At 58.1% G+C, this 10,501-nt stretch overlaps 1 protein-coding gene across 1 annotated transcript in view; it reads right to left on the reverse strand.

The window, feature by feature from the left end:
• Positions 1 to 10,281, reverse strand: part of RASGEF1A (RasGEF domain family member 1A) — a 90,575-nt gene extending 80,294 nt beyond the window's left edge. Inside the window, exon 1 of the mRNA XM_055589462.1 lies at positions 10,264 to 10,281. The gene's annotated coding sequence lies outside the window, so the exon portion shown is untranslated. The remainder of the gene's footprint in view (positions 1 to 10,263) is intronic.
• Between the last annotated feature and the right edge of the window lie 220 nt (positions 10,282 to 10,501).

A 10,501-nucleotide genomic window follows, 5' to 3' on the forward strand; every position in this document is an offset into this window, starting at 1 on the left:
ACAAGGGTGACCATTTTCATGGCCACCTGGGGCCCACTTGTGTCTGACCACCCCTCCACATCCACCTCCCACCATGGGCACCTGGGCCCCATACTCCTCTGTGCCCAGTCCCCACCTCTGCCGACCTGGCCTGCCGATCCACCCAGCACCAGTGTCCTGTGACGCACACTCTTCCTGCCTCGCTCATCCCCGCCATGAGAGCACCGAGCACGGGGCAGTGCCGGCTTCCAGAGTCCAGGGCCCCCTCCCACCCTGGAGCAGGCCTGGGGCAGACACGTTATCATTCTCCAGCGCCAGCCCTAGGGATATCTCATTAGGCTGTGCTTATAGTTTTTAATCCCTGCAGTAAAACATCTGATGGAAACTGGGTTCATCCTCACTGGGTTCCCACAGAGGGCAGGTGGGCCCTGCTCCAGTTTTCCCTTGGGGCTGACAGACTCACAAGCCCACAACCACCCTCCTCCTACCGCCCAGGGCCTGGCCAACTGCTCAGTCGGCTCTTCCAGCCAAGGAACATGGTGCAGCCTGGGGCCAGGACACGCGGGCCTCCGACATCAGAGCTTCAGAGGCTCAGGTTTGCAGCGGTCATCTATGGGAGGACATTTACAGCCCCTGGCGAAAGCCACACAGCACAGGTGAGCTCAGGGCTGCGGTGGGGGTGTGCACAGGAGCACTGACAGAGGCCAGTCCTCGCCTGAGCCCCTCAGGGACCAGAGCTCTGAAAACTGCTTGAGTCAACCTGTTAACAAACAATGGGAAAACAGTTGAGCGACTGAGTTCAGTTCAACTCAGGGTCACCTGAGTAGGTGGGTGTTGGAGTGTGTAACCCTAAGGTGGGGGACTCCTGCATGGGTGAAGGCACTTCCAAACAAGTCTGCCTTATCAGGAGGCCTGAGGTGAAAAGCAAGGGCAAGTAAAAACATGCTCCTAAAAAGAATGAAGTAATGCATTTGTAGCAACACGGATGGACCTATAATCATACTGCATGAAGTCAGACAGAGAAAGACAAATATCACATGTTATTGCTTATATGTGGAATCTAAAAAAATGGTACAAATGAACCTACTTACAAATCAGAAATCAAGTCACAGATGTAGAGAACAAACTCATGGTTACCAAAGGGGGAAAGAGGGATAAATTGGAAGATTGGGATTGACGGAAACAGTGACAGACTTTATTTTCTTGGGCTCCAAAATCATTGCAGATGGTGACTGCAGCCATGCAATTAAAAGACGCTTCCTCCTTGGAAGTAAAGCTATGACCAACCTAGACAGCATATTAAAAAGCAAAGACATTACTGTGCCAACAAAGGTCTGTCTAGTCAAAACTATGGTTTTTCCAGTAGTCATGAATGGATATGAGAGTTAGACCATAAAGAAAGCTGAGTGCTGAAGAGTTGATGCTTTTGAACTGTGGTGTTGCAGAAGACTCTTGAGAGTCCCTTGGAATTCGAGGAGATCAAACCAATCAATCCTAAAGGAAATAAGTCTTGAATATTCATTGGAAGGACTGATGCTGAAGCTGAAACTCCAATACTCTGGCCACCTGATGCGAAGAATCAACTCACTGGAAAAGACCCTGATGCTGGGAAAGATTGAAGGTGGGAGGACAAGGGGATGACAGAGGATGAGATGGTTGGATGGCATCACCGACTCTATGGACATTAGTTTGAGCAAGCTCCAGGAGTTGGTGATGGACAGGGAAGCCTGGCGTGCTGCAGTCCATGGGGTCGCAAAGAGTCGGACACTACTGAGCGACTGAACTGAACTGAATAAGGACCTACTGTATAGCACAGGGAACTCTACTCAATACTCTGTAATGAACTATGTAGGAAACAAATTTAAAAAGAATGGACATATGTATATGTACAACTGAATCACTTTGCTGTATGCCTGAAACTAACCCAACATTGTAAATCAAGTATGTTCCAATAAAAGTGAAAATTTCAGGGCAGGAATAGAGTTGCTGATATAGAGAACAGTCGTATGGATACAATGGGGAAAGGGGAGGATGGGATGAACTGAGAGAGTAGGATTGACATATACACACTACCACATGTGAAACAGCTAGTGAGAAGCTGCCGTATAGCACAGGGAGCTCAGCTCGGGGCTCTGATGACCCAGAGGGTTGGGATTGTGGGGCAGGAGAGAGGGAGGTCCAAGAGAGAACAGGTGTATGTATACATACAGTTGGTTTACTTCGTTGTAGAGCAGAAACTAATACAACATTGTAAATTATATCCAATAAAATAGTATACTCCAAAATATACTCCAAAACAAAATGTAAATAGTATAAATAATTTATTATACTATTTATAATAGTATAAATAGAAAAGGAACTGCATGTTTGTGAAACTGCATGCTTGCCTCCGCATTTCTCTACCTGCTTGCACACCCCCATATGCCCCCAAGAGCACACCCTGTACACCCCATGCGTCAGAAATCCCCATCTCAGGCTCTGCGTCTGGGGAACCTGATCTTTCAACAGTGTGAGATGAGTGGATACAGGCAAAGTACTCAGAAGAGCAGCCAGCACCTGGGGAGCCTGTTACGCCCACTACACATCCCTGGGGCTCTACAGCCCAGAGGAAAGGAACCTCAGCAGCCCCAGGGGGTGGAGAGCCTCCTGCCAGGAGCCCTGTCCAAGCTGAGACCTGAGGTGTGAGTGTGAGTTCAGGGAAGCACCGGGGAAAAAAGCCAGGGAAAGCCAGGGAAGGGAACAAGAGCCTGCTCAGGGGCTGCACCCAGGGAGAGGGGCAGCACGAAGAGCACAGGAGATGAGGGGAGGCCCCAAAGAAGCACGTCACCTACTCTCCAAAGTGTCCTTGGCCCAGAGGAAAGACCTGCATTCAAACCCTGCCTTGGCCTCTCTCTCCAGACGCAAGAGGCTCATGAGCAAAGTTGGCATAATGATGCCAGCATCAAAAAAGAAGTCTGAAGTCTGCAGCATTAAATTACATCAGGTATTAGTGAAATGCCCAGCAGAGTCCTTGGGATAGAGGGCTGGTCAGGGCTGGTGCTTGTGTGTGAATGTGCACACACACACGTTTACACACACACATACAGCCCAGGTACACATGCAGTATGCCAAGATCCTAAGCACAGATGGGGCAGTCCAGGGCTCTGCTGCCACACTGCCCACGGTTCCGTCCTCTCTCGTCTGCAGCCTTAGGCCCTTCCCTGCACTGGTCCTTCCTTTTCTTCCCCTAACAAGCCCCAGTCACCTCACAGAACCACAGCTTTTCAAAGTCTCAGTCCAACCTGAGACACACATGGTGTCCTCCCCTGCAGGGGTGGGAGTGGCTATGATGTGTGAATGGTGGCCATGGCCAGAGTATGCGCTTTAGAAGCCTTGGTCTCAGGACTTCCCTGGTGGTCCAGTGGCTAAGACTCCTCACTCCCAACGCATGGGGCCCAGGTTTGATCCCTGGTCAGGAAACTTAATCCCACATGCAGCAACTGAGAGTTCACACACCATAACTAAGGATCCACATGCCGCAAGGAAGATGGAAGATTCCACATGCTGCGCAGCCAAATAAATATTCTTCAAAAGCTGTGTCTGTGTACTGGGGGCAGGGCAGCTCCCCCAGACCCAGCCTGGCCTGATCACATGGAGAAGCCAAAGGATACTGAATTCTCCCCTAGGCAGCCCTGCAGTCTGGGAGGCCTGCCCACTGCTCTGACCCCTTTCCCAGCAGCCAGGGTTGAGGAGGAGGCACCTGGACACGGATACGGGCTCTCCAGACAAGGTCAGCTGGTAACATCTGCAGTGCCACGAAGGCTGCGTCCCACAGTGTCCCTCATAATACTTCTATCATTTAATTTCATTGTCATCTCATTTCCATTATGATTGCTTCTTGGATTCACTAAGTCTTTATGCTGCTAAGTCACTTCAGTCGTGTCCGACTCTGTGCAACCCCATAGACGGCAGCCCACCAGGCTCCCCTGTCCTTGGAATTCTCCAGACAAGAACACTGGAGTGAGTTGCCATACATGTATTTTAAATTTTCCAAATACCTAGACTCTGTTTTGTTATTAATTTCTATTAGAACTGCATTGTAGGCAGAAAACACGGTCTGAATCACAGGGTGTCTTTGATACTCCTTGCGGTGTTCTGACAGCCGGTTTGCAGGCAATACTCATGAACGTTTCCATCATTGACTGCCTGGTTCCACAAGCAGCCTGAAATGGAGCTCCTGAGCCCTGTACCCTGGGGGCCGTCCAGGCTGTGGAGGCTCCAGGCTCCGCCCTACGTGACACGCCCACTCCGGAAGTGATTCTGTCTGCCCTTGTCTTTCTCACAGGAACAGCTCGGACCAGTGGCCCACCCTGCTCACTGTCAACCCTCGCGCCGTCGTCTCGGAGAGCCCCCTGACCCAGCAGAGAGGGGCCAGGGCCCAGGCGCTCAGGGAACACTGACAGAGACACTCAGACTTGCCTTGGTCGGGCGGGCTCCCAGGCTCGAGGAGGGCTGGGTGCCGGGCATGGGGGGCTCTTCCTGCGGTGGGGCTGAGCAGGGAGTGGACCCCTGGGCGGTGTGCACAGGACGTGGGCTCTTCCCGGAGCAGCCCTGATGTCCTCCTGCTCCTGGCCTCATCTGCCCAGTGGGGGCCACCCACTGCTAATAACCACAGTGAAACGAATAATTGACGGAGCCTTCTGCCTGCTCAGAGTGATTAACTCAGGAAAGCTGAGGAAGCTGGCCTCAGAACTCCACGAGCTCCTCCCCTATGAGCCTTTAATCCCATCCAACCCTAATCCACCCAGCCCTGTCCCTGAGCTGGTCCACGTGGCCAGCTCTTGCCTTCCTTCACTCTCACCCCACTCTAGGGGCCAAGACCTGGACCCCAGAGCCCACCGTCCCCCGTCAGCTTGGCCAGGGCTGTCCCTCATTTAACCAAAGCCCTAATCTCAGAGCAGTAACGGAGTCCGGACAGGGCTTGTTCAGAGGCCACAACTGAAACGGGCTTGGGCACCAGAACCAGCCTTCGGGAAAGTCCTGGGAAAGAGAAATCTGGGCCTCTGAGCCTGGGTTTCCACAAAGGCTCCTCACCCTGGGAGGTGCCTGGTGCCAGGGCACAGCCTGCACCCCGCCAACTCAGAGGCCTCCCTGGGCCTGCCCCGAGAGCCAGCTGTGGCTGAAATACAAGCCACACCCAGATGGGATGGAGGCTTCATGACAGTCACATGGGGAGGGTCTGGGTACCAGGCCCAGCCAGAGGGGTCCACGCGACTTGGGCAGCCTTGCTGGGGGTTGGGGAAACAGGCTCAGCTAATGAACCCATCAGAACGCACACCCTCGCCCAGCCCCCTCAGTTTCTGGGTGAGCCAGCCTCCTCCACGGAAGCTACTCTTTGTTAACAGCGTTGCCATGACAACCAGATCCAGGGAGAACTCTCTCTTCAAGGTAGAGTCTGAGGGTAACACTTGGAGAAATGGAAGTGGTGGTGACAACAGGCGAGGGCCTGGCCTCCCAGCCGCCCCCACTACTCCTTCTTGAACAGGGGTCTGGATCCCCAGACACCCTCCTCTTGCCATTCCCAGAACCTGTGGATCTGCTCCCCTCTCCCCTCCCTGAAAGGGGAAGCAAGATGGCCGAGGAGGGGGGGCACGCCCCCACCCCCAACACACAGGTTCCCAGACACAGATCCAGCCTGCCACGCACAGCAGCTCACAGATTTTCACACACATCCCACGAATGTCCGCTGAGTCCTCCAGCACAGCCACTCTCTCAGAGCTGGTGGTCCAACTGGGGCCAATGGGCCAAGTATAGACTTGACCCCGAGGGATCACACAAGGCCGGGAGCCGACTAGGTGGGGAGAGCCAGGGCTGCATGGAGCATAAGGCTCATCATTTGTACAAAGAGAAGGTTAAAAAGGTCACCAGGCTGCGCCATAGGGCAGGCACTGCAGGGGCAGGGGGCTGCTGGGGTGTCCAGGCCAGGGGAGGGCAGCCCGGCCCCAGGCGGTGGCAGTGGGAGGAGAAGGCACGGAAGAGAGGTCACGGTGGGGGCAAACTAGCTGAACACTCAATCAATGCCAGGGCTGACCTGGCAGAGTCCAAGAGAGACCCTGGTTGTCCCACCTGCTCAGAGAGGGGATGGGGCAGGGGAGGATTAGGGGCGCAACGAGAGTGGTCACCTAGGAGGCAGCAGGCGGGTCTGGGCTTGAATGCTGCCCAGAAGAGCTGGGTTGGGATCAGCACCAAGGAAGAAACAGAAGCCAGGGTTGAGAAGAGAAAGTGGAGGCCCAGGTCCCCAGGAAGGGGGACACCGAGTGCCCCAGGAGAGGAAGGGGGGACCTGCAGAGCCCTGGGGACCACAGCCTGGGAGCAGGGCTGGAGACGTCCCCGGGCCTCTGGAGCCTGTTTCCCAGGAGTGGGGGGCGCACAGATGGGAGTGGGCCAGGCTGTGTGGGAGGTGATGCTGTGTGGTGAGCAAGCAGAGAACACCCTTCACAGTCGGCCCCGTGCAAGGGAGGAGAGCAGGGTGCAAAGGAGCCAGAGGGGGAGACAGCTGAGGAAGGTTCGTTGTTGTGTTGAAACTGGGAGAAGCAGTAGGCAAGTGGCTTCACCTCTGAGGCAAGTCATCTAGGGCAGCAGCACTGCACCTGGGAGGAGCCCGGGGTGGGAGGAGCTGGACAAGCCGATTTAAGCGCCCCCTGGGTTCTCAAGGCTACACCTACCGGGCCAGCTCCCTGGCTGGGGGTCTCAGCACGTGTGTCCCCCAGAGAAACAGGGGCCTCTCCTCTGAAGAGCTAGGACACTTACCAAGGCCCAGGCCCCTCCTCCCTGAGCTGGCACTCGCCCACCGCTCCCCAAAGTCACCCTGCACTGTGGAGAACCCAGAGCCACTCCAAAGGGACACCGGGGACCCCGAGCTCCTGCCACCACCCCAGGCGGCACAGGCCGCAGCCTGCCCCTCCCCTCCCCGGCCAGTGCACCAGCCCTGAGGAGCTGCCCTGTCAAGTGAGCTGGGGAGAAGCGTCCAGGGCAGGATCCCTGGGTGTTGCCCTGAATCCTGCCCCAAGCCCCTGTGGGGCTCTGAGGAAATGCTTCGCACACAGACACGGGAAGCCATGTCTGTCCACCCTGAGGCAGGGTCAGCGCCAGGCAGCGCTCACACCCCTGCCCCTCCCTGGCCCTGCAGGCATCCGTGTGACCCTAACACCGCCATACCAGACACCTGTCACCTTTCTGCAGGCCTGAGCCCCGTCCCTTCCCTGCCCCAGGGTGATCCCCGCTCCTCCACTCCTGGCCCCCCGCCCTCCCATACTCTGTGTGGGCCAGAACATGAGGTTCTCGACTCTCCCTTCCACGGTTCTCGCCATGCTGACATCTGCTGACCTTCCCAAAGCTTGCTTTGAGGTTGTGAGACTGGGACTTCCTGGTGTCCCCACTGCAGGGACATTCTGAATGCATCCACAGCGGCCAGTTCACTCTGCCCAGGGCATCTTGTGTTCATTCTCTGACACGCACATACACACACACAGAGCCCCAGGCTCTGTGCCCAGAAAGAGGTGAGAAACACACTTAGTCTTAACAGAGGGCAGAGTGTCCTCCCAGACCCCAGCAGATCGGGGGCCCTGACATGCGGCCAGTGGGTGTCAGAGGCCACCCTTCCCTCCTGTGGCCAAGGGCCCTGCAGCCTCCCACCGAAGCCTCCCTGTGACTCCAGGCCTCCCTTCATCCCCGCCGCCTCCCTCTGAGCTCCCTGCCTCTCTTCTTGGATTCAGCTGGAAGCCGCGTTGCTAAGTAAACACACATCTCAGGAGGGAGGTGGGCAGGCGAGGGCAAAGGGATGAGCGGCAGCCTGCAGTGGGTGGGAGCTCCACGAGGCAGATTTCTGCTCAGCATTTGGAGGCTCTGAGAGAAAAAACAGCCAGCGCGGACCAGGGCTGAAGCAAGCAGATGGCCTCGGGAGGGGAGAGAGAGGGAGGAGGCGGCCCAGCAGGGGGCAGTAGGAGGGCCGGCCGGACCGGGAGCCACACTGAGCCAAGACCACCTGGACAGGCGTCTACTGCTTCTCTGCCCCTCTCCCACACTGTGGCCTGGCACCTACCCCCAGGAGGTTCTGTGGGGCTGCCCGGGGCCCCTCTTCTGGGGTAGGGTCATGCGGAGAGGTGCAGCCGACACTCGCCCACCCCGGGCCCAGCTTCAGCTCCTAGCCCTGCACCTTCACTTGGTCTATTTGACCAACTTGGCTTTGAAACATACGGCTTCAGAACAGGGTTCTGTGGTCAAAAAAACAAATATCAACCAAAGCTATTCCAGTCCCACCCATTCGGCCTATTATCACAGATAAGGAGACAGGTGGGCACAGCCTCCAATGGACCTTCTCTGGAGGACCCAGGAGACAGACTGGTGGGTCTGTTCCTGGCCTGGCCGGCTGCAGGGGATGCCCTGCCCCATCAGCCTGGGCACACCAGCCTCACTCAGGCCGACCCAGCACAGATGCTGGTGGTGCTGGTATTTCTCCCTCCTCCCCCTCCTCTTCCTACTGCTCCTCCCCGCATCCTCCTCCTCCTCTCCATCCTCTTCTTCCCCCTCCCCCTCCTCCCCCTCCTCCTCCTCCGCCTGCAGTTGCTAAGTTACACCAAAAAACCCCTCCGCTCTGTGTGAACTGTTCCATTTCCACGATTTGCCAGGTGGAAGGGAGCCATCAGGCTGGCAGTTCGAGGATGCCTCGCAGAGAAAAACAAACTTGTTGGCTGGCTCTCTGGTCCCCAGGGCATACCTGGGGACACCTGTTTATGCTCCCCAACCCCGGAGCCATGTGCTGAAGCACACAGCTGCCCTCGGGAGGGTGTTAGCCTGTGGGTCCACACTGCCTACTCTTCTCAGGGGCAGGGCTTGCAGATTCTGCTGCCACCCCCACCCAGGCCCATGTGGTCACTATGATACATGTCCCTACGAACGAAGAAAGGCAGAAGGGGAGAAAACCTACCCTTGTGCCCCCAGCCAAGGCCCTCCACATCCCCCTACTCTGAATCCCCTCCTCTTATTCTGGGCTGGGGTCCTGAGGTGCCAGTGCAAAGTGTCCCCAGATGTAGGGGACATACCCTCAGAAGTCGCTGAAACCACGGTGTCATTCTACAGACAAGGAAGCTGAGTCTCGAAGGAGCCTGCAGCCTGCCCACAGCTCCAAAGTCAATACCCGTGGCCTCCCAACTGCACACAAGAGCTACTGCTTTGCTCTCTAAGCCTCCTACCTGGGTAGGGAAGGGCCTGGACCCATGCTAGGCTGGGAAAGACTATGTCCAGAGGGAGGTGGGAGACCCCTGAGGGGCAGAACAGACCACTGCCTCTTCGAGGTCCCCCAGCAGGCCAAGCTCATTCTGGACGGCGTGGGCTCCCAGGGCAGGTGGCCATCAGAACCCTTCCATTGGTCTGGAGGATGGGGGAAGTATGAGAGCAGTGGGGAGGCTGAACCTGATGGGGCTCCCAGTTCTAAGCAGGGAAGGAGGGTGTCCCGGCCCCACCACATCTCAGCCCCAGGTGGCTCCCAAGAAGTAGGCGGCCTCTGTAACTGTCCATCAGCTCCAGCGCTCCCAAGCAGCTAGAGATGAGGGCCCAAGGGGCCGGCTGCGTGTCTCTCCCTAGACCCAGTGCCCCCTCCCCCCGCCCCACAGGCGCAGATCAGAACTAGCTGCACCTGGCCCTGACTGTTTCCAGCAGGGGGGGCCTGGGGCAAAGAGAGCGCGGTCCTTCAAATGACCCTTGCCCACGGTGCAGAGAGGGGCATCTCGCCCTAGCCGGCTCTCCTCAAAGGCTGCGCTCACGCCCCAATTCCTCGCCACACAGCAAGGGCGTGAGATGCCACCGCGGGGCCCAGAATGCAGACAAGCAAATGGAAACTTCCAACTGCGCAGCCCCAGCTCCTCAGATTTCCCAGCCCCCTCCTCCACGCCAGGCCCGGGGCAGGCGACCCGCGCGTGGGAGCCCACGCCAGCCTGCCAAGTGCGCTCCCGCCACGCCCAGGCTGAGACCGCCCGGTACCCCACAGGGGCTGGGGACTGGGGGGTTCTGGCGCTGTCCAGCCCCGGGCGGAGTTCCGGGGAACTCCGCACTGGGCTCCCGCACGCCCTTCTCAACGCGCGTCTCCCGACCCGCGCCGGGAGCCCGCTCCCCGGCCCCACGACGGCCGCGCCGGGCGGGACCCTGGACCCGCGTACGCCCCGCCCTGCCCGCGCGGGCGACCGGAGGGACGGCCCGCAGGAAGGAGTGAGGGACGGAGGGACTGAGGATCGGGCGGCCGCTGCCTACCTCGGTCCGGGCCAGCGTAGCTCCCGCGCAGCCCTCGCGCCGCAGTCGGGCCCCAAGCAGCGCGCGGCCGGCGCCGGCGGCGGCTCATGCTCGGCACTCGGGCCCGCGGCACCCGCCCACCCGCGGCCGCCCCCGCGCTGCGCCAGCTGCGGGCAGAGCGGCTCCCTCCGCAGCCGGCGCCGGGGAGCGCGAGCGAGCGAGCGCGGAGCGAGCACGGAACGGGCACGAAGCGGGCACG

Source organism: Bubalus kerabau, chromosome 1, assembly GCF_029407905.1.
Source record: "Bubalus kerabau isolate K-KA32 ecotype Philippines breed swamp buffalo chromosome 1, PCC_UOA_SB_1v2, whole genome shotgun sequence".
Lineage (NCBI taxonomy): Eukaryota > Metazoa > Chordata > Mammalia > Artiodactyla > Bovidae > Bubalus > Bubalus kerabau.